The 14,785-nt window shown below is 38.0% G+C and overlaps 1 long non-coding RNA gene across 4 annotated transcripts; it reads left to right on the top strand.

Annotated features, from left to right (window-relative positions):
- The first annotated feature begins 660 nt into the window (after nucleotides 1–660).
- Nucleotides 661–10,250, top strand: LOC115224909. 4 transcript variants are annotated; one of them, XR_005003923.1, is made up of 3 exons: nucleotides 661–929; nucleotides 8,896–9,215; nucleotides 10,070–10,250. It is a non-coding gene; the product is annotated as an uncharacterized LOC115224909 (long non-coding RNA). The 4 variants fall into 4 exon arrangements; XR_003882901.2 differs by having other exon boundaries at nucleotides 662–925; XR_005003924.1 differs by lacking the exon at nucleotides 661–929 and adding an exon at nucleotides 2,973–3,354.
- The last annotated feature ends 4,535 nt before the right edge of the window (nucleotides 10,251–14,785 follow it).

The raw sequence follows: 14,785 nt of genomic DNA on the forward strand, positions 1-14,785 counted from the left end.
AACACACAGCCCGTTCCATCCTAGTTATTGTGAGCCCGATGCTCTCACCCCTGAGCCATGTACCTTCACACAGGGGAAGGAGAGAGAAAGAGAAAATAAACAGTAGGAGCTACAAGGCATTCGATACAGAGTATGTATGTATGTGCCAAAAAGAGTTTGTGTGGGATTTGGCTGTTATTTCAAGCATGTGGATTGCCTGCTTGAAGGTCGTAGAATCGGGATGGTGGGGGTAATTTTTTTTGTTTTTTGTTTTTTTTGAAAAATTGAAAATTTACAAATAATTTTTGGATCTTTTCGGTTTGAACGGCAGTTTTTTAAAATAATTTCCACGTAACTAAACACTTTTAAACTTCGTATACTGGTAGAATGTGTTTATAAAACATCTTTTTCTCTTGGCTTTATTGAGAAAATTACATACTTTGTAAGATATTTGTTGTTTTTTCTTCAATTTCAACCAATCAATGACGTCTATTGAGGTGAAAAGCATTCTGTGCCGTATGAATATGTCCCGCGTTTAAGAAACAGATTGGGTTTATTTACATTTGTGAAGAAAAAAGATACCCTTCCCCCACCCCTAACCCTAAAACAGATTGAAATGCAATAGATCGATACTATGGATGACAATTTTATATGACACCGCTAGAAAAAACTGCCGTTCAAATCGAAAAGATCCGTCAAATGTTCTTTGTCGAGTTATATCGAAAGAATTCCCCTATATTATTTAGAATACACATCTAATAAAATTACATTAGAACATCGATATTTAAATTAGTTCAACTCTTAATCAGCAGATCAATCTCGACCAATGATTATTATTCCAAAACACCCACACTAGCTCTCTCTAATTATAATCTGGAATTTCCCGCAATTGACAGGAAGACAAAAACAAAACAAAACAAGTCATTCGCGATCAACATGTTGCAGGGTAAGTCAATTTTTTTAAATGTTATTTTTTCTTAGTGTTGAATTCATTCAATATAATACATTTATATATAAAATTTTTATTTTCATATATAACATAAACATGTACATCTTTTAGAACATTGTCATTTTATAAGATTTTGCTGACAGATTTTTAAATTAACACAAACATTTATTCACACGAAAGAAAATACCGGAGAATTTTTGGCGAAGGTAAAGAATACGCACACTAGGTGTTAAGGGTTTTTGTTACGCCGAAAACGGGTGGTGTACGTATTCTTTACCTCTGTCCTGTATGTTTTAATCATCTGATATAAGTATTCAAAACTATGCGTAACATAAATCCGTAGAAAAATTTAGAAAACTATTAAAACTAACCCACTTTTTCATAGCATAAATCGGATCTTTTCGGTTTGAACGGCAGTTTTTAAATATAATTTCCACGTAACCAAACAATTTTAAACTTCGTATACTGGCAGAGTGTGTTTATAAAACATTCTTTTTCTCTAGGATTTATTGAGAAAATTCTATAGTTTGTTAGATATTTGTTGTTGTTTTCTTCAATTTCTGCAATTTCAATCAATCAATGACGTCTATTGAGGTGAAAACATTCTGTGCCGTATGAATATGCCCCTCGTTTAAGAAACAGATTGGGTTTATTTACATTTCTGAAGAAAAAAAGATACCCTTCCTCCCACCCCTAACCCTAGAACAGATTGAAATGCAATAGATCGATAATAGGGTCATAATTATGGGTGACAATTTCATATGACACCGCTAGAAAAAGCTGCCGTTCAAACCGAAAAGATCCCATTTGATTGTGTGTGAACCGGGATGTCCTTATTTTTCTTTTATGGAATTTGACGGATATATACATTTTCGGTTAATGTTTAAAGGTCGATTTTTCGTGCCGGTGTACTTGTAAACATTAACAACACTTTCCAAAAATGTAAATTACCATTATGTTTGTTTCTTCTTTTTTTTTAACCAGAAATTCCCTTAATTCCCTTAAAATTCTCCCTTAATTATAGGCGCAGAAGTGGCTGTGTGGTAAGTAGCTTGCTAACCAACCACATGGTTCCGGGTTCGGTCCCACTGCGTGGCATCTTGGGCAAGTGTCTTCTGCTATAGCCCCGGGCCGACCAATGCCTTGTGAGTGAAAGAAACCTGTCGTATATATATATATAATATATATATATATATATGTGTGTGTATGTGTTTGTGTGTTTGTCTCCCTAGCATTGCTTGACAACCGATGCTGGTGTGTTTATGTCCCCGTCACTTAGCGGTTCGGCAAAAGAGACCGATAGAATAAGTACAAAGAATAAGTCCCGGGGTCGATTTACTCGACTAAAGGCGGTGCTCCAGCATGGCCGCAGTCAAATGACTGAAACAAGTAAAAGAGTAAAGAGTTAAAAAAAAACTATTGAATAACCTGTTCGTGATCATTGCATTACTGTGTATATCTAGATTGTTGATAATCGCCACACATGAAACCTTTACATGGTCTCTCGACCTGCTAGAAATAGCAATCAAATCTTTCTTAACCTACACTGACATCTAAAATATAAAAAAAGACGAAACATTATGTCACAATGTGGTTAATTTCCTCGCCTGAAGCTGGCCTGAGTGTTTTCCATTTGTTAAATGTCATTAATAACGCTTAATTTAAAGAAAGTTTTATCTCAATGAACATAATCTTTCATCGAACTCGCGACTCACTAAGCACAACAGATCAAAATTATACGAACTTACTTTTTTCATATAAGATTGTAAGCAAGCGCAATCTTGGCTGTATGGTAAAGAATTTACTTCCTAACCACATAGGCAGGTGTCTTCTGCTTTTTCCTCGGGGTGAGCAAAGCCTTGTGAGTGTATCTAGTGGAGGGAAACTCAAAGAATCTCGTCGTATATATGTGTATGTATACTATTTGCGTTCACAAAGTATCCGACTTTAGTTTTTCCCGCCAAAACTAATACCGCGTATGCAAAATCGTTTGGCGGGAGGTGGCCCTTTCTGCGCATGCGTAAAAAAAATTTCGCGCCATTAGGACTCGTTAGTTACCAGCTGTTATTCCTAGAGTGTACGCTCGTCGGATTTTCGTTTCAACGAAACACATCGAGCAGATATTGCGTCGAATTTTGCCAGAAGCTTGGTGATACTGAAGCTCAAACCATCTAGAAAATTCGATAGGCTTTTTCTGATAGTACCATGAGGAAAACACAGATCATTGTGTGGCACAATCGCTTCAAATATGGCTGTATCTCAGTGGAGAGCAAGACTACGCCCATGCAGGTCATCCACAAGCCGAAACGAGGAGCCAGTTGTGAAGGTTTGACGAATAGTCATGGAAGACGGTCGTGTAGCAATCCAGGAAATTGCTCACGAAGTGGGAACAAACACAGGATTTTAACGGAGGATTTGAGCATGCGGTGAGTGTCGACGAAATTCGTCCCGAAGGTGCCACCGTAGTAGCAGAAGCAATAAGGCATGGAAATCGCTCAGGACAATGCTGGGCTGTTGAAACCACGACCCAGACTTTATGAAGACCATCAAATATTAGTACAGTTCTATATTTGAGAGATGAGGAATTATTTACATTTGACGGATATTTGTCCTCATTTTGTTTGTTGTTAACACAACGTTTCGGCTGATATACCCTCCAGCTTTCTTCAGGCTAAAGAAGGCTGGAGAGTATATCAGCCGAAACGTTAACAACAAACAAGATGAGGACAGATATCTGTCAAATGTAAATGATGTTTCAAATACTGGTGATGAGACATAGGCTTATGGTCTTTGCTTGATGCATTCGGTCATCTTAGGTGAAACGAAAATCCGACTAGCGCGCACAGGCCTCTACTTTAGGCGAAACAGCCGGGAACTGACGCAGCATATAAAGTCGGATATTTCTTGAACGCACCTCGTATACACACACACACACGTGTGTGTGTGTGTTTCCTACCACCGCTTGATAACCGGCGATGGTATGTTTACGTCCCCATAACATAGCTGCTCGGTAAAAAAAAAAGAACCGATAAAATAAGTAAACGCTTTAAAATTAGAAGCGTTGGGGCCGATTCGTTCGACTAACATTCTTCAAGGTGGTGTTCCAGCATGGCCGTAGTTTGCTTTCAGATTTTTTTTTTTTTTTCAAATTTCGTCGTAAATGGCAGAGTCGTTAGACGATATGTCTTGCCGTATTTATTCTGGCTTCTTGCGTTACGAGTTCAAATCTCATTGAAGTCAACCTTGCTTTCATCCTTCCGAGGTCGATAAATGAAGTATTACTGTGTCGGACGGGATGTATTTCGCTATTTGCTCCTGCTCTTTGCGTTTCGTGTTAAAATCCCGCTGTGGGTTTAATTAAGTGGTATAGATATTATCCGTTCCTTGTATCAGACCAACATATGTTCCTTGGTGATTTTGTGGTGTCCACTTTGTAAGGCTTTCCTACAGACGTGTGCTCCACCTAGCTTTCAGAAAAATGGATTAAAAAAAAAATTCCTACGAATACCCTTCAGATGGTGTAGATTACGATTATATTGGAATTTAATCTGATCGGTGGGCGCGCACATGTACCAGAGGATGTTGAAATGTTTCCCGCTTTGGGTAAAAGAAAATACAAGAGGATCAGTTAATTATGATTTTATTCAACATATTGTACTCTCAGATTCATACACACATTGCAGATGTCCTTCAGTTTTTCTAAGCCCTATAAAAGAACTCGGAAGTTTGGGCCTCCAACCAAGTTTTTCGTGATACCCTTAAAGCCAGGAACTTTTCAGTACCCCCTCGTATATACTGACATCATCACTTATATATCTACAAAACGAAACCTGAAAAAACTTTGAAAAGAAAATTCACGAAGTGTTTCAGTGATACGTATTTGCGCTTATCAATTTTTCTTTTTATCCACATTAAAATTCCGATACAGTCTTAATTTACACCATCTGAGAGGTATCTGTAGAAAATTCCATTAAAAAATATCATTTTTTCCTGAAAGTTATGAAGAAACAAAGTCGCTGATGTGGGGCACACTAATGTAGGTATACCGCATTCAAATCACGTTTCCTTCTCATTAGTGTCAATGTTCCTATAAACAGACATGGACACCGCCCTTCCGTCGATATAAAAGCGATAAGAAAAAAATGAATCTATACACCCTAGACAATGTACCGCTACAAGATTTAATTACAGGCGTGGCTGTGTGGTAAAGTTTGCTTTCCCACTGCATGGTTACGAGTCCAGTGTTAGTGTCTTCTACTATAAATTCAGGCCAACCAAAGCCTTGTGAGTAGATTTGTTAGACGGAAACCGAAAGAAGCCATCGTATATATATACATACATATATATATGTATGTGTGTGTATATATATATAGAGAGAGAGAGAGAGAGTGTGTGTGTGTGTTTGTACCCCTCACACCACCCGCTTGGCAACCGATGCTGGTGTGTCTACGTTCCCGTAACTTAGCGGTTTAGCAAAAGAGACCGATAGAATGGGATCTTTTTGCTTTATTCTACCAGTATACGAAGTTTAAAATTTTTTAGTTACATAGAAATTATTTTTAAAATCTGCCGGTCAAACAGAAAAGATCCCAATAAAATACAAAAGAAATATTTTTTTTTACACTAAGTAAATAATTGTTTTAAAACAAAGTAAATAAATTTTCTAAACAAAGTAAATAAAATACAAAAACACAAAGTAAGGATCGACTAGCTAGCGCGGATGCGTGGCTATGCGAATGCGCGCACTCTTCTTAAGTAGTACCTAAAAGATATAATACGCGTAATAAGGAAAATTACGAGCAACAAAGTCGGTGATGCTTAGTCCTCTTGGACTTTGTTTTACAGTATATTCTTTCATTAGTTGTTGCTATTCTTAGTTTTAAGGCGGCGAGCTGACAGAATCGTTAGTGCACCAGGCAAAATGCTTAGTGGCATTTCGTCGGCCGTTAAGTTCTTAATTCAAATTCCGCTGAGGTTGACTGTCTTTTCTCCTTTTTGGGTCGATAAAATAAGTGCCAGTTGAGTTCCTTGTGCCCAAATTTGAAACCATAATTATTATTTTTCTAAAAGATGAACTTTGATGGAGACTTAGCATCTATTTCAAGTACATCGAATGACGACATAGCCTCTAAGGTTGGTCTGGTTTCATATCTCTTTAAACAAAGCAATTTTCGGTTTGAACGGCAGTTTTATCTAGCGGTGTCATATGAAATTGTCACCCATAATTATGACCCTAGTATCGATCTATTGCATTTCAATCTGTTTTAGGGTTAGGGGTGGGGAAAGGGTAAAATTTTTTCTTCACAAATGTAAATAAACCCAATCTGTTTCTTAAACGAGGGACATATTCATACGGCACAGAATGGTTTTTACCTCAATAGACGTCATTGATTGGTTGAAATTGCAGAAATTGAAGAAAAAAACAACATATATCTTACAAACTATAGAATTTTCTCAATAAAGCCGAGAGAAAAAGATGTTTTATAAACACATTCTACCAGTATACAAAGTTTAAAATTTTTTAGTTACCTAGAAATTATGTTAAAAACTGCCGTTCAAACCGAAAAGATCCCAATTTTCTTTTATTTAAAGAACTCTATATGATGCTTTTGGAAAAGACCTGCTGGAAATAGCAGCCAAATTAACGCTTATTTTCCTCTACGTCTTCATTCACCGGAAGGGAAAAAAAGAAAGTATGCAAAGGGGAACAACTTTGATACGATTACTGGAAGCGCTATATTTTAATTTTCTTTTTCATTTTTGTTTTAGAACATAGCAGTGTATCTATCTTCTCTATCCTACTAACTTACGTAAGAACGGCAATTAACTACCTACACTGGTACTTTGACGAGTCTGAACATCGAGTAATAAGCATAGTTTTTCTTATTTCTTAATCTTTGATCTTGAATTTTTAATATTTGGTAAGATGGACGTACACATCAAAATCGCTACGATTTTATAAAAGTACTTAATGTAACAAATATAAAATTACTTATCCTGTCCAATTAAAGGAGAGAAAAGGTAAAAAAAGGATCTTTTCGGTTTGAACGGCAGTTTTTTCTAGCGGTGTCATATGAAATTGTCACCCATAATTATGACCCTAGTATCGATCTAGTGCATTTCAATCTGTTTTAGGGTTAGGGTTAGTTAGGGTTGGTTAGAGATAGGGTAAATAAACCCAATCTGTTTCTTAAACGAGGGACATATTCATACGGCACAGAATGTTTTTCCCCTCAATAGACGTCAGTGATTGGTTGAAATTGCAGAAATTGAAGAAGAAAAAAAACAACAAATATTTTACAAACTATAGAATTTTCTCAATAAAGCCAAGAGAAAAAGATGTTTTATAAACACATTCTACCAGTATACGAAGTTCAAAATTTTTTAGTTACCTAGAAATTATGTTAATAACTGCCGTTCAAACCGAAAAGATCCAAAAAAATCTTTAAATATCCTTACGTGCTGTGTGGTATGAAGTTGATTTCCCAACCACATGGTTCTGGGTTCAGTCCCACTATGTAGCACTTTGAGCTTCTTCTATAGCCTCGGGACGACCAAAGTCATGTGAGTGGATTTGGTAGGCGGAAACTGAAAGAAGCCTGTCGTGCATATGTCTGTGTGTGTCTGCATTTGTCCCCCTGCCATTGCTTACAACCACCTGTAACTTAGCAATTCGGCAAAACGCACCGATAGAATAAGTACTAGGCTTACAAAGAATAAGTCCTTACTGTAGAGAGAACCTGTGGAAGATGTAGACCCAGGAAGATATGTGAAGTGGTAAAATATGATCTTTGAATGTTGAGTCTCACAGAAGTGATGACAAGTGACCAAGATGCTTGGTGATTTACTATGGTTGAGATGACATGCCAAGCTAAGTGAAATTGTAGTCATCTCCAGTGTTGGTGACACATGAAAGACCCCTGTGCAGGTTGTTGTTGTTGTTTATTCCTTCTCGAGCCATGCCTGACTCATAAGGGCCGGTTTTTTGGTGTATAGGTTCCCCACCTGGACGGGACGCTGGTCTGTCGCAGGTGAGCTGCAAGATGCAGGAGGAAAGAGTGAGAGAAAGTTGTGGCGAAAGAGTCAGCAGAAGTTCACCATTATCTTCTGCCGGAGCTGTGTGGAGCTTAGGTGTTTCGCTCATAAACACACACATCGCCCGGTCTGAGATTCGAACCCGTGATCCCTCGACCGCGAGTCCGCTGCTCTAACCACTAGGCCATGTGCCTCCACCTGTGCAGGTGACACATGAAAGGCACCTGTGCTGGTGACTCACATGAAAGTCACCCATGCTGGAAACACATAAATGACAACCACTACACTCCATGGAGTGGTTGGCATTTGGAAGAGCATCCAGCCATAGAAACAAAGCCAAAATAGACTGGAGCCTGGTGCAACTTACCAGCATCAGTTAAACCATCTTACCCATGCCAGCACAGAAAATGGATGCTAAATGATGATGATAATGAAGACTGCAAACAAACGACTACACTTGTATGACAGTGATGCTCATTTAAAACCATCATGTGGAGTCATAAGCACTCATACATACTTTATATGTACACACACACAAAATGGGCTTCTTTCAGTTTACTGAATTCACTCTCAAAAAGTTTTGGTTGGCCTAGTGATGTTGTAGAAGATACTTGCCCAAGGTACTGCACAGTGGGACAGCAACATGCAACCACATGGTTGGGAAGTAAGGTCCTTAACCCTTTAGCATTTAAACCGGCCCAAATATTCTACCTGTCTTATGTTCAAACTAGCCAGATTTCACCTCTCATACCTACCATGCCATGTCATTCTAAATATAAACAATCACACCATCGAAGTCCCAAAGCTATGAAATAATGCATGGTTAATTGAAAGCAATGTGAATGCATAACCATTTCATTTGGCAGATTACTCTGAATGCGAAAGGGTTAAACAAACATGTGTCTATTTATCTCTTTACTTTTCATTTTTAGATCAATCAACAAGACGTAAGGGAAAACACATTTACATATGTAGAACTTGTGAAACCTGTTATAACAGTAAGGTTGTAGAGATGATACTGCAGAATGGAGCTGATGTTGGAATGAAGACAACCGGTCATGAAACACTTCCCTGTATCATCAGTCTGGTGGTGGAACTGTTACTGAAATATGGGGCTAAACTCAATACAAAGGCTATGACTGGTGAAGAAATTCTACCATCCGGCTAATTTAATAGATACATCATTGTGATATTTGCTACTCATATAAATGATGGTGATGCTGGTGGTTGTGTCACATGGAGCAGTTTTAAAGTAAGTTACAGTTGAGCCTAAATCTCCATAAGTGTTTCTTTTTATTTTTGATCTCAATAATCCTTTATCATTTCTTGTTTCAGTCATTTGACAGTAACCATGCTGGGGTATGACCTTGAAAAGTTTGATTGAACAAATAGACCCCTGTACTTATTTTTTAAGCTTGGTACTTATTCTCTTAATCACCTTTGCTGAACTGCTAAATTATGAGGATGTAAACAAACCAACAGTGGTTGTTAAGCAGTGGTGAGCGACAAATACAAAGATGCACATACATGTGTGTCTGTGTGTTTGTGTATGTATGTATGTATATATATATATATATATATCTTTTATCTTTTACTTGTTTCATTCATCTAAAGGATTTTAGTTAAACAAATCGACCCCAGTTAAACATTGGGGTCGATGCAATTGACTAACCCCCTGCCCCAAAATTTCACATCTTGTGCTTTAGAAGAAAGAATTATTTGGCTTCCGTGCCAGTGGCACATAAAAGGCACCATTTGAGTGTGATCGTTACCAGGATCGCCTTACTTATGCCCTGTGCTAGTAGGATGCTAGGAGCACCATCAAAGCATGATCATTACCAGAGCAGCTAACTGGCTTCCATGCCGGTGGTACGTAAAAACACCCACTACACTCTCGGAGTGGTTGGCGTTAGGAAGGGCATCCAGCTGTAGGAACTCTGCCAGATCAAGATTGGAGCCTGGTGCAGCCATCTGGCTCGCCACCCCTCAGTCAAATCGTCCAACCCATGCTAGCATGGAAAGCGGATGTTAAACGATGATGATGATGATGATGATTGTGATTAATGTTGCTACTGTTGTATTTACTTTTTGTTATGTCTTTTGTAGGTATTTTCTTAAGATTTAAATACGTTCCCCAGGAAAACATTAAGTAAAACCATTCCTGCAACACAGCAGAACAGTTTCGAAATGTTGAACAAAAGTTTCTTTAAAAGAAAATTTATACCTGCAAATCTAAGAACTCAATTAAATATTTACCTTTTCAATTAAAAAGTGATTTTCATTGAAATAATATTGTTGTTGTTATTTAAACCCAGGTCAGCTCTAATTGAGTAGACCTATGATGGAAAAATAATCAGGTGTGTATTTTTTTATTATTATTATTCAGATAGTGTGCATTCAGCACTACATAATTCAATGTGTCCTTCTCACTTTATGATGCTAAGGTTTAATGTTAGGTAGATTTGGTTGCTATTTCTAGCAAGTTGAGCTATTGTGTAGTTTTCTTATCAGGAAGTATGCACTTCATTGGTTTAAATGAACAACAATAATATTTTAATTGTCCTTTTACTTACTTCAATCAGTAGACTGTGGCCATGCTGGGGCACTGCTTAAAAGGATTTAGTAAAATCGATCCCAGCACTCTGGTGCTCATTTTGTTGGTCTCTTTTGCTGAATTGCTAAGTTATGGGTATGTTAACAAACCAACACTGGTTTTCAGTGGTGGGAGAGAATATATATATATATATATATATATATATGTATGTACTCACACTCGTACATGTATGTACTCACACTCGTACACACGTGTGTGCATGGGTGTGAAAAGTGTTCTCAAACTATGGAATGAAAGCTGTGAGTCTGAAGAAATAAATTCACTTCAACGGTGGGAAAAAATGCTAATTGTTTTTTTAATTATGAAACTCAATTCAAAAGAGAGTACAGTTCAGTTAACTCCTTTCTGAAAAATTCCAGAATGAAAACATATTTAGAAATGAATAACAACTGACTAGACCAAACTATAAACATTTAAAAGAACACAACCAAACAAATCTAACCTCTCACCTGCAAGTAAATCGTTTTCAAACTAGGAATAGGGAAACCTCATAAATAAGAAATACTAGAAGAAACTACAACAGAGTTAGTACTAATTTTTCTCTGGCTGTGTGGTAATTAGCTTGCTTACCAACCACATGGTTCTGGATTCAGTCCCACTGTGTCTGACAAAAAAATTTTTGGCAAACACATGGGAGCCTCAAAACTACCCACCCCTGCCCTGTAATGAAAAATTCATATTAATGTACAATGGATAGATAGAGGAACTGGATAGTGAAGTAAATTTGTGAGACAGAATAGTCAAGGTGGATATAGCAGGTGTAAAAGGTTTGCCCGAGAAGGATTATTGTGTGCTGATGAACCTGGAGAACCTGTGAAAGGTGCATAGGTATATAGAAAACTGTGACTGTGAATGGTGGTCCAAAAAATAGACAGCAGCACAATGCCGAAAAAAAATAGAATATGGTACGTGGACACTTTAAAAAACAGAGATGGATTAACTATTGTGTAAATAATTGTGCTCAAATGATATATCAAATTGGCTGTTACAAAGGGTCTTGCTACAGGTTCAATGAAGTCATTCGGAGGTGGGGCCGAGCGACTTCATTTCATCTTTCATTGTATAATTTCATTCATTTATTTTTTTGTCCCCACTATGTGCTGTTCCCTCTGTGTAAGACCTTTATGGCCATAAAATAAAATAAGATGAGAAATTGCAAGAAGTTGAAAAGTGTTGTTCGTGAATTCGTGGAGTTGCAGGAAGTCAAAAGGTGTCGTTCGTGAGTTTGTGGTGCTGCAGAAAATTGTTGAAAAGTTGTTATTGTTTGTTGAGAGTTGTTTTGGATTGGTTACATTTGTTGGTAGAGTATTTGGGAACACATCAAGTGGAAACAGTTGGTGTCTACCACGTTACGTGGTACCATATATCACACTGTATTAGTACACGACACTAAGGTGATATATACAGAAACCACATTATAAAAATGGCAACGAGTTGATTCGAAGCTTACGTTGGTCATTAGCAATTTTTTATGATAAAAAAATTCATTAATTATGGAAGACCTATTAACTTGTTTGTTCCTTCTTGAGCCATGCCTGGCTCATAAGGGCAGGTTTCCTTGGTGTATAGGTTCCCCACCTGGACGGGACGCCGGTCCGTCACAGGTGAGCTGCAAGATGCAGGAGGAAAGGGTGAGAGAAAGTTGTGGTGAAAGAGTCAGCAGAAGTTTGCCATTACCTTCTGCCAGAGCCGTGTGAAGTTTAGGTGTTTTTGCTCATAAACACACACATCGCCTGATCTGAGATTCGAACCCGTGATCCCTTGACCGCGAGTCCGCTGCTCTAACCACTAGGCCATGTACCTCCACTACGTATTAACTGCCACATTACAGTTGCAAAAGCAACAGCAGCATACAATCGGTTGCTGGAACTGATGTTGAAGTCGAGAAACACTGCAAGTTCATTTTCGTCAGAGAGCATAGCGAATGCTATAACTGAATTTAGTTATAACCCAGAAGAGGGTATAACTTTTTCGGTGTACTTCAGAAGATACAAAGAAATCTTCAAGGAAAAAGATACGAAGAAATCTTCAAGACAATGGAAAGTGAAAACTACTGTTGCAGAAAAATACTGCAATTTTACCTTGTCTAAAAAAAAGTGAAATTTTTTGGAGGAAACAGTTGAATTGCTATCCAATATGTTCAGCGATAAGAGTTCCCTGTTTAACACTCACTGGGAGTGTTTGAACTCAGTAAAAGGAGAGGATGACGATTTTGTCAGCTATGCTGGAAGTGTAAATAGAATGTGCAAAAACTTTAAACTGAAGGAATTATCTCCTGGCATGTTTAAATGCCTCATCTTTGTGAGTGTCTTTGTGTCTGTGATTGTCCCCACCACTACTTGACACTGCAAAAAGGGACCGACAGAATGAGTACCAAGCTTAAAACAAAAATTACTGGGGTAGGTTCGTACGACTGAAATTCTTCAGGATAGTGCCCTAGCATGGCCACAGTCTAATTACTGAAGCAAGTAGAAAATAAAAGGTAAAAAAAAAGGCTGGAAACAGTTTTGTTCCATCTTGTTCTGTGTGCAGAAAGTAGTGCTGTCTTCAAGATTATACAGTTTTCGCATTGTTTTCTGTATGTGAAGTCATCACGAGAGTTTATCAGAGATGAGAGCAATTGGGAAAGAAAACGTGGGCGATGTTACGCATACATGTGTGTTTGTGTGTTTGTGTGTCTGTGTTTGTACATGGCGTCACTTGATGGAATGCTGGAACAAGGGTATAATATAACAGATCACTTGTAGCATCGTTTAAACTGGAATCTCTCTTCATTTGGGTCACACAATGGTTTCCTTGTTTAGATTTCTCTCAAAGACTATTTGCGGCTGTTGATACATGAACGACTGAATGCACACACACACACACACACACACACACAGCCGTCAGACGGATGTGAATGTCTTTTCAAGAATTTGAGGATTGGAGAATATCTGTGAACAACTAATGAGACACGCCTATTTTGCCCAGGTTATAGATTTTTCTTTGTATATCTATAATCATAGGCGCATTTATGCAAAACATTCTTTAGGGGCAGGCATGGCTGTATGGTAAGAAGTTTGCTTCTCAACCACAAGGTTCTGGGTTCAATCCCACTCAGTGGCACTTGGACAGGTATTTCCTACAATAGCCTGAGACTGATCAAAGGAGTGGGTTTATATATATATATATATATATACAAAATCTGTGCTTTTGTATGGCTCTGAAACATGGAGAGCCATCTGCAGCAACTACAAGAAGATCCAGACCTTCATCAACAAATGTCTCCGGCAGATCCTCCATCTGAAGTGGTTCGACAGAGTGCCAAACACCGACCTGTGGGAAAGGGCCAACCAGGAGCCCGTATATGTTCAGATTAGACTAAGGAAATGGAGATGGATTGGACACACTGTGGAAAGAACCCTCAAATGTGACACGACAAGCACTTGACTGGAACCCGCAGACAAGGAAGCGGAGGATTTTGGACGAGCTCAGGACCACCAGCCTGACATGGGAAGCAGCCAAGAAACACGCCAATGACAGCAAAAAGTGGAAAACAACTGTTTAGGCCCTATGCTCAATAAGGAGCAAAAAGGATTAAGAAGAAGATATATATATATATATATATATATATATATATATGTATCCACTCTTATGTGTGTGTGTGTGTGTGTATATATACACACATACACACACAGGTAAAATAAAATAACAGTTGCTGTAGAATAAAAGACAAAGAGGAAAGGCAAAGCAAAGATCCAGCATTTGGCCAAAAATTTGTGCTGCTGGGGGCGGTCCTTGAGTTTTATGTGTGTGTGTACACATATATATGCAAGCGGTCTATCCACTTTCTATTTTCTTTGTTAGCTTCTTCAGCGCCGCCTGAATATGATGACGGTGTGACTTTACATGGATCTTTTCGGTTTGAACGGCAGTTTTTTCTAGTGGTGTCAGATGAAATTGTCAACCATAATTATGACCCTAGAATCGATCTATTGCATTTCAATCTCTTTTAGGGTTAGGGTTAGGGGTGGAGTAAGGATATCTTTTTTTCTTCAGAAATGTAAATAAACCCAATTTGTTTCTTAAACGAGGGACATATTCTTACGGCACAGAATGCTTTTTAACTCAATACACGTAATTGATTGGTTGAAATTGCAGAAATTGAAGAAAAAAAACAACAAATATCTTACAAACTATAGAATTTTCTCAATAAAGCCAAGAGAAAA

This window comes from Octopus sinensis, linkage group LG26 (assembly GCF_006345805.1).
Source record: "Octopus sinensis linkage group LG26, ASM634580v1, whole genome shotgun sequence".
Taxonomy (NCBI): Eukaryota; Metazoa; Mollusca; class Cephalopoda; order Octopoda; family Octopodidae; genus Octopus; species Octopus sinensis.